We start from the raw sequence: 13,991 nt of genomic DNA, 5'->3' as shown, positions 1-13,991 counted from the left end.
TGCCATGGTAGCTATTTACCCAAATGGCCAGGGTGTCATCACATTGCCCCAAAAGGACAGTAGAGGAGCAGATGTCAGCATTCTGAAGCAGCTGAGAAAGTAGCTGCTAGCATCCAGTTGGCAGTCAGAACCTTCTGGACAATGGATAAAAATGGCAGTCCTCTAGGAATGGGAATTTATCACAGGATGAGCCAAATGCTTCACACTTGGACATTTTATCATTGGATGAATATTTAACAGTGTCCTCAGAAGTATCCAGCAAAGGGGAGAAATATTTCCTGACTGAAGGCTGCCGAATCATGTAATCAATGAAATCCAAATATGGTGCACACCAGAGGAGAATTCACTTACAGCCCTTGGTGGCATCCCTTCTATCCTTTTTTGTTTTGGCATTGCTACTAGAGGGCGAGGCATTCTACTGCCCTCTGCCTCCACTCAGAATCCCTGTGAATGTCTAGACCAAAATCTCCTTCTTTGGCCACCACTTGATGCTAATTGTTTCTCCTTAATGGAATGCACATTTCTTGAGGGTTGAGTCTATCTCACTTTTGCAGTTTCAGCCCCAGGGCATAGATTATAATATGGCTTTAATAAGTGCTTGTTAATTGATAGATTCAACTTGTCCTCAGTATGTGTCCGGTCTCCAAAACTACAGCATAGCGTCACAGAGGGCAGAGACTACCTCTGGTTAATCTCAATATCCTTCGTACAATTTAGCAGTGTTATGTATTTAACAACTTTCAGAAATACGTATGTATTTTATTTTCTTCACTGATATTTAAAGCCAAACCAGAAAGTAGCCTACAGACATGGGAAGGAATTAGCCACTACTTATGAATCTGTGTTTTAATTTCTTAGCATGGCAATCAGAGTTCAACCTTTCCATGAACATTTATTAATGAAACAATTGCATACACTCTGGGTACAGTATGTTATATTAGCCTGGGGGAGATAAGAAATCTAGATAGGATGCTGTATCTGACCTCAAGGAGCTTACAGTCACCAAGAAGATAACTAAAATATTCAAGTCACCTCACCTCTCTGGGCCTCAGTTTCCTTAACTGAAAAATGAGAAGGGTGAGCTAGAGGACTTCTAAGGTACTTTCCAGTACTAAATTTATGAGCCAAAGTGTATCAGACTTCTACTGAAGTTCTCTGATGCCTTGTTTGGAGTGAAGGGGGACTTTGCCAGTAGAGCGAAAGCTAGGGTAGGCTCTACCAAGTGGGCCAGGTTTCAAGTACAGGTTTGGTGATGAGGTGTCTAATCTGAGGACTAACATAGTTATATTTTCAGAGGGCCATCATTAGGGTTGCCTCAGAGTGATGAATCTCTCAGATACAGCAATTCCATTATTTTAAAATTTTTCATTGGTATTTTTATATCACCTTTTTCCCAAATGTCCTTCTACCTGCAGAGAACCATTTCTTCTATTAAATAATTTAAAAAGAGAGAAACAGTTTAGCAAAACTAATCAGCATACTGACTGAGTCTAAATTTATCATCCATCTATTTATCTATCTACACATATTAAATACACACATATATACATATATACATACATGGCTATCTCTGTATAAATGTTTCATATCCATAATCATCCATCTCTGGAAAGAAGGGAGGGAGGTGCATTTTCTCATCTTTTCTTCAGGGATAAGTTTGCTCATTATAATTCAGTTTCAATTTTTAAGCTATAGTAACTCTTGAAAATCACCCCCTAAGTCATGGAGAAGCAGTGTGGAATAATGGTCAAAGTGTTGAACTTGGAGTCAGGAAAACCTGAGTTCAAATCCTGGCTTAGACATATACTATCTGAGTGACCCTAGGCAAATCACTTCACTCCTCTGAGACTGAGTTTCCTCATCTGTAAAGTTGGGAATAACAATAGTATCTATTTCACATGGTGGCTGCGAGTATCAAATGAGTTAATATATTACAGGAGAGTGCTTTGCAAACTAAATATATATTATATTATCATATATTATATATAATATATTTATGTTATATTATATACTATATAAATTATTGTTATATATCATATCATATTATATTATAATATACTATATTATTATATTATACTATATTATATTATTATATACTATATTGTATACTATATAAATTTTAGGGATGATGATGATGGTGGTGGTGGGAAGAGATTGTAATCGATTTCTACAGAGGGATTACCCACATTGGCAAAATCACAGCCCCATGAGGAAGATGAAACGCATTAGAAAGGTGTAATAAGATGGAGGTTGGAGGTGTGGTTGTTCAGTAATGTCTGACTCTTCGTGATTTCATTTGAGATTTTCTTGGCAAAGATACTGGAGTGGTTTGTCACTCCATTCTCCAGCTCATTTGGCAGATGAAGAAATGGAGGCAAACAGAGTTAGTGACTTGCCTAGGCTCACACGGCTAGTAAGGGTCTGAGGCTGCATTTGAGCTCAAGTCTTCCTGACTCCAGGCCTGGTGTTCTATCTACTAGCTGAGGGCAGGGAGGGAAGGTCAAAATCAACAGAAAGAATCCTTTCCTTTCCACAAAGGATTTGTAGAGGAGGTGGCATCTGAGATGGGCAAAAACACATTTGTGTTTATATATATATATAGGGCTGCTGTACACACTGCTTCACTTTAAGCCACATACCCAGTGGCCAGGTAATAAACAAACAAAAAGTCTGAAGTTGAAAGCACAGGATCAGGGATTAAAGTTTTTGGTGTTTTAGGGAATCTCTCTGCTGCACTCCAAGTGAGAATAGAAATGAAACCAGGCCTGCTGGGGTCTGCTGCCCTTTTCGCATGCAGTGATGCTGATTCCTTGGTGAATTTCATCGTAATTAGAATTGTCCACAAATAGAAAAGTGATGGAAAGAGCACCAGATCTGGACCTGGAAAACTTCACTTTATGTTTTAGCTTATAGTGCCTCTCTCTTCACCTCTTGGGAGCTGAGTTTCCTTGTCTGTGAAATGAATGGGTATAACTAGGTGACAGCTAATATCTTTCTAGTGTGAACATTCTGAGATTCTGTAATTTTATTAACTTTGTAAAGTAGTAAGTTTCTGGTCATTGGGGGTATGAAAATAGAACCTTGTTGGGATGTTTCTCAGGTAGGGGGTTAGACTAGAAGGCTTTTGAGGTTCCATCCAACTCCATGACCTCTTGAGTCTGTAAGTTCCAGAGCATTCAACATAGGATGGGATTTACAAATATTTAATTTTACTCCTCACTTCAGTAACACACTAATGCAGACTCAGCTTTATTTTTAACTTGACAACTCTACTGGCAACTGCATTAATAGCGCACTGGACTTGGAGTTAGGTAGCCTGAGTTCAAATTCTGCCCCTAGACACTGGGGCAGTTATGCTATGGACCATCAGAAAGTCATTAAACCTCTCTGAGCCTCAGTGTCTTCATCTGTGAAATGAGGATAATCATACTTACACTCCTTACCTTACAGAGCTATTGTGAGGACAGCGCTTTGCAAACTTTAAAGTAACTTAAATGCTGTTGTTTGTCCTTTGCTCCTGAAGAGGACCATGATATCAGGGAGGTGATGCCGTGACATGCGAGTGAATTGGATTGAAGTGAAGGAGGGCTGAGCAAAGTCACCGGCCTCACTCTCTCCTGTTCAATCTAGGGCCAGTGGCAAGATACAGATCAGGAGACTGGAGATGGTAATAGAAAAGCACTCAGATAAGTTCAATTGTGAAATTAGTTAAGAGAAACTTTGGTAAGTACCTGGCCATCCACTGAATGTATAGAAGTGTAGAAGGTGGGAAAACAACCCCAACAACAGGGACCTGGGACCTCAGAGGTAAAGAAGCCTGTGGCTCATCAGAGAGCCCTGACTGTCTCAATCTCTTTGGTCACTTAGAACGGATGCTTCTTCTGTGGTGCCCACAGGGGAAACTGATAAGTTATACATAAAGACTGCCAAGATTGCCAATCTCTATGCCTGATCCCAACCCTTTTAGGATCATAGACCATATGCTCAAAGATATAGATCTGGAGGGGGATCTCAGAATTCATCTGCTCCAACCCCTTTCATTTTACAGATGAGGAAACCAAGGCCCAAGGAAGCCAAGTGACTTGCCCAAGGTCACATTGGTAATATAAGCATCAGAGGCAAGATTTGAACCCAAGTGAGTTTTTTTTTTCATCCACAGACTCAGGATTGGGAAGGACCTCAGAGACAAACCCAACTCTGTCATTTGACAAGAAGAGGAAACTGAGGTCTGGAGAAGGGAGGTGACTTTCCCAGGGCTACACAGAGAGTGGCAGAGTTAACATTTGAAATTAGCTCTTTTGACTTGTAAAATAAGACCTGTTATTTACTTGGCATTTTGATCGCTTTGTCTACATTAACTTATTTGAACCTCAGTATAGTCTCTTTATAGATGAGGAATTTGAGGCTCAGAGAGGTCACAAAACCCTTGTCCTAAAACTCAGAGGAAGTATTTAAACCCGTGTCTTCCTGACTCCAGGGCAGCCAAGTCCAGTAGGGCCCTCTTGCCTCAAGGTTCAGGTAGAGATGTCTCTGCCTGGCAGGTAGTGCTCTTCACGATCTGGTCCCTTCTTACTCTTCTGGTCTTTTTACACGTCCCCTCGTCATTCTCTAAGGCCCTGCGTTCTGGCTTGTGGCTGCTAGTTCTTCATTTTGAAGAGGACCGGTGACATCACACCCTCATGGGGTGATGACTTGACTTGCCCACGAATTGGATTTAAGTGAGGCGGAGTTGCATCAGTCATCAGCCTCACTCTCTCTTCCAGAGTCATCCAGAGTGACCAGACTGCCTGCTTCAGCCACTTTCATGGACATTGGAATAAATTGTTCTTACCGGCCCATTCTGCGAGGGGAAGTCTTCACGTGCTTGGAGTAGACCCCCCTGCCCCAGCTCACTGACAGCTGTGAGGCCTCTTAGTTACCCTTAACCTGGTTTAGCCCATCTGCCAAGATGGTTTTACTGGAGTACGGTTCCTGCACATGCTACAGCTTCTTGAAGCCTCAGCTGAGCGCTGGGTGGATCAAGTGGGCACCAAAGGTAGATGAGTAGCCCTGAAAAGGGCTTGGCACAAGATGTGCTAGTCCTCCCTGACATTCCGTCCTGGCTTACTTGCTCTTCTGCTAGATGGTGCTATGGATAGAACATAAGGTCTAGAACCAAGAAGACCTGAGTTCAAATCAGACCTCAAATACTTACTAGGTGTGTGACCCTAAGCAAGTCACTTAACCACTGCCTGCCTCAGTTTCCTCATCTGTAAAAAAGGGAATAATAATTAGCAGTAAGTTTAAAATGAGATATTTGGAAAGCACTTTTCAGACTTTAAAGCACTATAAAATTCTAACTGTTTTTGTTATTATTTTGCAGAGAAGGAAATGGCCCCCAGTGGGGGAAGGTACTTATGCAAAGTCACATAGCTAGTAAGTGAAAGAGCTGGGATTTGAATCCAGGTCCCCTGACAGCAGTCTGAGTGCCTTTTTCTTCACAGAGGGGCTTTATATCTCTTCCTTCTATCCTAACAAGAACAAGGGTCAGCAGACCCCTTCTGAGAGGCAGCTGGGTCTCAGTCTAGGCTGATGCAGCTAGCTCCTTTCCTCCATAGAACTGCTAACCTAGTTCTCAGGGTCAGGAGGTTTATTCTAACACACCAGGTGCTCTTGCAGCCCCCAAACACAGCATTCTCTCTGCCCATTTATATTCCAAATTTAAGGCAAGAGTTCAGTATCTAGTGCTATCAGGGGACCTGCCCCCAAGTTCAAGGGAAGGGGCAAGGCCCTGACTGATTCTCTAAAAAAAGAATTTGCTTGAAGTGAGGCGTTGCAGTGTAGGGGGAAAAAAACAAGGAACGTGCCATCAGAAAACTAGGGTTTGAATCTGGATTGTTGCTTCCTCCCTATGTGACCTTGGATAAGCTATTTCCTCTCTCTGCGCCTCAGTTTCCTCCCCAGCCCCCAAACGAGGAGGTCTTTCTAAGGTCCCTTCCAGCCCTGACACTGTGTGATTCTGTAATTTCACATGTGAGAAGTCATTTAGCCTGGCCCTCCCCCCACAGCCTCTTAGCCCTCATGAGGATCACACCCTTTCCATCATGGGGTATCATCGACCCTGACACATCCCAAGCTCTGCTTCACTTTCCAACCTTTCAGCACCAAGCCTACGACACACATTCCTTCTGAGCCCAAACACAGCCTGTTGCCTTGTGCAACAAGAGGCCCAGCACAACAGATACACACCAGAGTCGGCCATGAGGGGAGCGGGACAGGTTATCGGAGATCAAATTCCTGTGAGAGCCACTTCCTCCCAAACGGAAAATCCAGGTCCTTTTTTGAGGGCTAGGGATGGATATAATCCTTTACTATACAGGGTCAGTCACAGAGGATTTCTCTCCCAGGAAATCTAATCACTTGTTCCCAGCTGTGGCCAATATTGGGCAAGGATATAATGGAATGCCCCCATGGAATGATAGATTGAGAATCGGGAAGGAACTTAGAGTCATGTGAGGTCTAGTATGTTGTAGTGGAAAGAACCTTGGGCTTGAACTCAAAATGGGTTCTAGTCCTGGCTCTGAGATTTATTAGTGATGGGCCTTTGAGGTGTGTGTGGGTGGGGTGGGCAAGGAGGAAAGACGGTGGAGAAGGGAACAAGCATTGATCAGGCACTGGGTTAAGCACTTTACAAATATCTCATTTGATCCCCACAACCCCTGGCAGGTAGGTGGTGTTAGTATCACCATTCTGTGGTTGGGAAAACTGAGGCAGAGTTTTGAATGACTTGCCTAGGGTCACATAATTAGTCTCTGAGGTCACATTTGAACTCAGGTCTTCCTGGTCTAGCACTCTCTACGTTGTACTATCTCAATGCCTGAAGGAAAGTCAGTTTACCCCTCTGATTCCCAATTTAATTACATATAAAATTAGGAGCCCAAGTTAGCTGATTTCCAAGATTCTTTCTGGTAATGACATTCTGTGACTCAGGTTCAAATTCCCCCTGTGCCATATACTAATTGTGTGACTTTGGCAAATCATTCCAAATCGGTGTATCTATAATTAGCATGACCTCGAGGCTCATTTCCTCCCAACTCTCACTGATACTGGCAGTGGAACCCTCAGAGGAATGGCGGCTACTACTCTTGGGGTTCTCAAGGGCAACCCTGAGAGGCTGAGGTTCTTATTACTGGTGTGCGTCACTCTCTACCAGTAGGTTGCCCATTAACAATCGACTAGTTGAATTCTATTTAAAAGAGAAAAAGGGAGATTAACTGAGAAGGTGTAGCAGGAACAGTTGCTATAAAATGCTCTCCCTCAACCTTGGGGCACAGTCTCCCTTGTACTCATAAGGTCGCTGGCCTCAAACTTAAAATACAAAGTTAGAGAGCACCCATGAAGAGAAAACAGGGGTCTGCGGGATGCCTGGACAATTCTGGCTCTGGGAATCTTTTTCTACTTGAATGGAGCCTTCAAGGTTCCCAGCCAGGCCCACGTTGTCTGGATCTGTGGAATCCATAGTTGGTACTTTTCTCCACTGCGAGAGGTTTTATTGACTGAAGCCACCGCCATCTTGGAGTGACTGGTTTTCCATAACCATAGGCAGTCGTTTCCATTGCCATTGGCTACTAACGTGCTGGTGACTGTGGATGTTGTCTCTGGCATTGGTGGGACCTGTGAATGTTCCACACTCACAAGGTTGATTCCTGGACATAGCTCTGTTGAGATTCTGTCTTGCTTCAGATAAAGAAAGAATGAATACAAAAGAAATAGAGGTGACTGCGCGCTTCTGGCTTGCAGCTGGGTAGACCTGCTGACCTTGCAGACAGGTCAGAGGCTTACCTCCTCAAAGGAGATGGTGAATTGGGCAGGTGGCTGCCATCCTGGGTACACTTACTTCCTGCTCACCAATTCCATGTCATCAGTTCTTCTGGCTCCTCAGACAATTAATTAGAAGACTTTTTGTCATCACTCAGCCCCATCATTTGGACTAGTACCAGAGAGGGAATATCTGCCTGTGCTTTAAGAACATGGGTCAGTCCACCCCCATGACATGTAAAATGAGGAAAATAATACTTTGTACTCCTTTCCTAACAGTGTTGTTGTAACAATTCATTAAAAGGGAGGTAGTGTAGTACATTAGAAAGAATGCTGGATTAGAAATCTGGAGGCTGTAGGTTCAAATTCCATCCTGTCACTTACTATGGGGCAGGTAAGTGGCCCACAGTGCGAAGAGCACTGGGCCTAGAGCCTAGAAGACCTGAGTTCAAATTTGACCTCAGACACTAGCTGTATGACCCTGGGCAAGTCACTTAACCATGTTTGCCTCAGTTTCCTCCTCTGTAAAATTAGCTGGAGAAGGAAATGGCAAACCACTTCAGTATCTTTACCAAGGAAACCTCAAGAAGGGGTCACAAAGAGTTGGACATGACAAAAAATGACTCCTCTTCCTCCTCCTTCTTCTCTCTCTTTCATTTGACTAGGCTTTAATATTAATATTCTTTTTTGGGGTAGGGTGGGTATTGGCAAGACCAGTTGGGGCACCACTATTTTTTTTCTTATCTCAATAGTGTCCATATTCCTTTTTTTTTACACTTTTTTTTAGTAGGATTTTGAATGAAGTCTCTTTTAAAAATGTTTCATTAGTGGGTAGTCTCACTAAATTGCCACAGCATGTGCAGAACGTACAAGTCTGAAAGGGAGAAGTGGCCAGTCTGGTCCAGAGTGCCATGACTGCCTGGCTTTTCCCCTACTCTCTTTTCCTAGGGGAAGGCTGAGCAGGGCACAAGGAGGCAGAAATGTTCATATAATGCCTGGCTTCTATGAGTGTCCTCCTTTTATCTTCTTAAAGAAAAATAGGGATTTATCTCAACTGTATTGAGTTAAGAAAGCTTCTTCCAGGTCCAGTTGGGTCTTGGCCTTTGCCTCTGAAAGAGAGAGAGAGAGACAGAGAGTGAGAGAGAGAGAGAGAGAGAGAGAGAGAGAGAGAGAGAGAGAGAAGAGAGAAGAGGAAGGAAGGAAGGAAGGAAGGAAGGAAGGAAGGAAGGAAGGAAGGAAGGAAAGAAGAAAGCTGGGGAAGGGGGCAAATTTTTAAGGCATAATTGTCTACCAGAGAGTGGCAGGATGTCAAGCAGATGAAGTCCCAGAAACTTCCTCTAGGTCCAGTAGTAATCATGAGGGCTTTGACCTTGCCTTTTCCCCTCTCCAGGAAGGCTGGGGAAAGGACCAGGGTGGATCTTTTAGAAGGCCTGGCCACTACTCCTGATGGTGCCTCAATGACCTCGATATTTGAGGCATAGTTGTTTGCCAGAGAGTATAGGGATACCAAGCAGATCAAATAGCTGGAGGTTCTTTCAATTCCATTGTTCAGTCTGCTCCTCTGGGAGAAAACTGGGGAAGGCATCTTCTAGGAAGAAGAGATTGATACCCACATCTCCATGGGTTCCTCTTCCATCTTTCCTTCCTTCTTTCCTTCCTCCTTTCCTTCCTTCCTCCTTTCCTTCCTTCCTTCCTTCCTTCCTTCCTTCCTTCCTTCCTTCCTTCCTTCCTTCCTTCCTTCCTTCCTTCCTTCCTTCCTTTTTCCTTCCTTCCTTCCTTCCTTTTTTCCTTCCTTCCTTCCTTCCTTCCTTCCTTCCTTCCTTCCTTCCTTCCTTCCTTCCTTCCTTCCTTTTTTCCTTCCTTCCTTCCTTCCTTCCTTCCTTCCTTCCTTCCTTCCTTCCTTCCTTCCTTCCTTCCTTCCTTCCTTCCTTCCTCTCAGCAATCTTAGGCCAGAAAAGTTTCAAGGGCTGGGGATGTCTGAAGAGGAGAGAATCCCTGCCATGATGAAATCTTGAGTCTAGTTGCGGGGGGAAACCCAACACAAGCAAGAAAAGACCTATAGGAGACATCAAATGCTCAAGGGCCAAGCTGTGTTGTATCTAAACTGATGAAATACTGTAGAAGTTCGGAGATAACCCAGAGGCCTCACTTCATGGTACAGGAGAGAGAGGAAAAAGGGGTCCCTGGGTTTGAGTCTCCTCTCTGGCCATTCCACAGAGCTGGGTGATGGACTTGAAAGGCTGCAAAGTCATGGCAGGGACACCATCAAGACCACCTCTGTATTTGACATTAGACTTGCTTGGCTGCATGGCCTACAGACCACAGACAGGGTCTGAGGGCCCTTTTCAGGCTGAGTCGGGGGTTGGTGTCCCCTGCACCCTCAAACCCCAACAAGGGAAAGCATAACCAAGGCTATCCAGAGACAGGTATGCTCTGGGAAACCCCATGCCTAGGTGTAGCCAGAAGCCCATCTGGAAGCTAGAAGGGCTCTGCAAGTGTGAGTACCCTAGGGAAACCAAGGGTGCATCCCCCTTCCCCTGAACCAGAAATCATCTGACCCTGTGGGGAAACCCCTGGCTAGCCTATCCACATAATCACCTCCACCACCACCACCAGTGTGTTTATGTATTCAACTTTTCTCTGGCTTCCAGATAGGAGTGACGTTCATCTGTCGTCCACTGCCCCCCCTCCCCGATCCCATCTTCACTGCTTGTGTATACCGTCCTCACCCAGTTTTGAGAAACAAATCTCATTCCTTTCTTCTTTCTTTCTACCCTTATTTGTTCCTTCTTTGACCCTGCCTTCTCTTTCTTAAGTTCAAAACCATTGGAACAGAACCAACACTCCCCTAGGACCTCTGTTTTTCTTATTTAAGTTCCTCATTGAGGAACAAGAAAGGCATTGAGTTTATGAAAGTTTATGTATTTCTTCTCTTTTTATTAAAATACTAGCACTACATCATCTTATAGCCTCTTAATGAGTTTTTAAAATAAATTCACCTTTCTAGGTTTTCCAGGATTCAAGTTTGTCTTTCAAGGTAGAAACTTAGCTCTACCAAGAGATTATACTAATATATCACAAGGATCATACGCTATGACAGGGTGGGATTTATGCCAGGAATGCAGGGCTGGTTCAATATTAGGAAAACTGTCAGCATAATTGACAATATCAATGACAAAAGCAAAAGAAGTCATATGATTATCTCAATAGATGCAGAAAAAGCCTTTGACAAAATACAGCACCCATTCCTATTAAAAACACTAGAGAGCAAAGGAATAAATGGAGCTTACCTTAACATGACAAGTAATATTTAACTGAAACCATCAGCAAACATTATCTGTAATGGGGATAAGCTAGAAGCCTTCCCAATACAACCAAGGGTGAATTAAGGATGCCCATTGTTACCTCTATTATTTAATATTGTACTAGAAATGTTAGTTATATCAATAAAGGAAGAAAAAGAAATTAAAGGAATTAGAACAGACAAAGAGGAAACAAAACTATCTCTCTTTACAGATAATGTGATGTTATTCTTAGAAAATCCTAGGGAATCAATTAAAAAACTACTTGAAATTATTAACAACTTTAGCAAAGTTGCAGGATGCAAAATAAACCTATATAAATCATCAGCATTTCTATGTATTGCCAACAAATTCCAGCAGCAAGAGATAGAAAGAGAAATTCAATTTAAAATAACTGTAGACATTATAAAATACTTGGGAGTCTATCTGCCAAGACAAACCCAGGAACTATATGAACACAACTATTAAACACTTTTCACACAACTAAAGTCAGAGCTAAACAATTGGAAAAATATTAATGGCTCATAAGTAGGCTGAGCCAATATAATAAAAATGATAATTCTACCTATATTAATCTATTTACTCAGTGCCATACCAACCAAACTATCAAAAATTATTTTATAGAGGTAGAAAAAATAATAACAAAATTTGTCTGGAAGAACAAAAGCTCAAGGATATCAAGGGAATCAATGAAAAAATGTGAAAGAAGGTAGTCTAGCTGTACTAGATCTCAAGCTGCATTATAAAATGGTAATTATCAAAACAATCTGGTACTGGTTAAGAAATAGAGTAGTGGATCTGTGGAATAGATTGAGTATAAATTATGTTATAGTAAATGGCCATAGTAATCTAGTATATGATAAACTCAAAGGTCCAAGCTTTTGGAACAAAAACTCATTATTTGATTAAAAAAAACTTCTGGGAAAATTAGAAAACAGTATGGCTGAAACTAGGTATAGACCAACATCTCATATCATATACTAAGATAAGGTCAAAATGGATGCATGATTTACACACAAAGAATGATACCATAAGCAAATTAAGAGAGCATGGATTAGTTTATCTGTCAGATTTATGGATAAGGGAAGAATTTGGGACCAAAGAAGATGCAGAGAGCATTATAAAATGTAAAATAGATAATTTCAATTATGTAAAATTAAAAAGTTCTTTGCACAAACAAAACCAATGCAACCAAAATTGTAAGGAAAGCAGAAAATTGGGAAATTTTTCTTTTATTCCATTTTTAAATCTCTTGCCCCATTTCATATATATGTATATGTATGTCTATACATATATGTACATAAATATGTATTCCTTATGGATAATCTAATTTTTTCCTTTTAGTCTCGGCTTGCAATTATTATGATGTTAGATTTATAATATTTTTATAATAGTATTTTTCTTTAATACTCATCTTTCCAGTTTTAGCTCCTGAACTGGGACTTTGTGCCAGGGCTAGGCTCAACCCTTTCCTACACTTTTGAGTGGGATGGTTGGCCCTGTGTGGTCTTCCCTTCTATTCTCTGAGTCCTTTTAAAGCTAAAGGTAAACACACACCTTTTCCCATGTGTTTTCCAATTTCTCTCATACCATCTAGTTAGTGCCAGGATATGCAAATTGCCTTGAAGTCTCAAGAAAACATTAAACATGCTAGAATAAAAGGGATAAAATCTGGCAGTTTTTCCTAACATTCCTGCTATCACAGCAAATCCATGTTCCCCTTATAGGAGGATGGGTCAAAACAAAAAGTACAATAAAGTCCGTGGAAGGTAGTGGAATTGTTAGTGGAAAACCAACAATTAAGAAACAAGGAAAATTAAAAATCAAAGCTTGGTACAAGGTATTAAAAAAACCTGCCAAGCTAGACCAGGAAAATTCCAATTTGTTATATTCACTGGCCTAGGCACATGTAAGCTTCTAATCACTGCCTATATATGGCAAGGTTGGTTCTCTGGCTTCTCTGGAATTTTATTCAGTTCCCACTTATGCCCCCTCCTCCCCTCACTAACTTCCATAGCCAGGCTTTCAGTCTGATTCAGGAATTATATCACCCCTTCTCCGATCTCAGACCTGCTACTTTCAATTTGAAATCTCCATGGAGACATGAACCCTTCTTGGATCTTCAAAGTGACATGGAACTTCTCCTTGGGAAGAAGGAGACTTCCTCATTTCTCAAAATGTTTATCCAAGTGAAATCTGGTTAAACTGAACCCCTAAGGAAACCTTGAGAGGGGGCAAGAGCAGTCCCAAAGGGATGCTTATGGAAGGGGTAGGAAATATTCTTGTCCCTTTTTCTTGGTGTTTATGGCAGTTGGATGGTGCCAGTGTCATGGGATTACTGTGTGTGTTATAGTCTTAGAAAGATAGGACTTTACTTAGTATTGTAAAAGACCTTAGATTTGTAGTTCAACCCTCTCATTTCATAGATGAGGAAGCTGAGACCCAAAGTGTGAAAGTGACTTGCCTGAGTACATAGGTAGGAAATGGCAGAGCTGGGATTTGAACCTAGATTTTATGATACTCAATACAGTGCTATTTCTACTATACTATTCTATGTGCTATGCTATGTGCTATATACTATGCTATATTTGACTATACTATACTATATACTGCACTATATTCTACTCTACTATAGCATAGTATATGTACTACACTATATACTATATTATACTATATACTATACTATATACTGTACTATACTATATACTATACTATGTTATGCTATGCTATGTTATGCTATGCTATGCTATGCTATGCTATGCTATGCTATGCTATGCTATAGTAGATTAGACTAGATTATATAGCAACCTCAGGCTTTTAAAATGCTTTTTTAAAAAATATCAAGTGGTGAAAGAGCCACTTCTTACTTAACCAATCAATCACTTGTCCTCG

This window comes from Phascolarctos cinereus, unplaced genomic scaffold (assembly GCF_003287225.1).
Source record: "Phascolarctos cinereus isolate Bilbo 61053 unplaced genomic scaffold, phaCin_HiC Scaffold_2;HRSCAF=192, whole genome shotgun sequence".
Lineage (NCBI taxonomy): Eukaryota > Metazoa > Chordata > Mammalia > Diprotodontia > Phascolarctidae > Phascolarctos > Phascolarctos cinereus.
Note: the sequence above shows the minus strand (reverse complement) of the source record.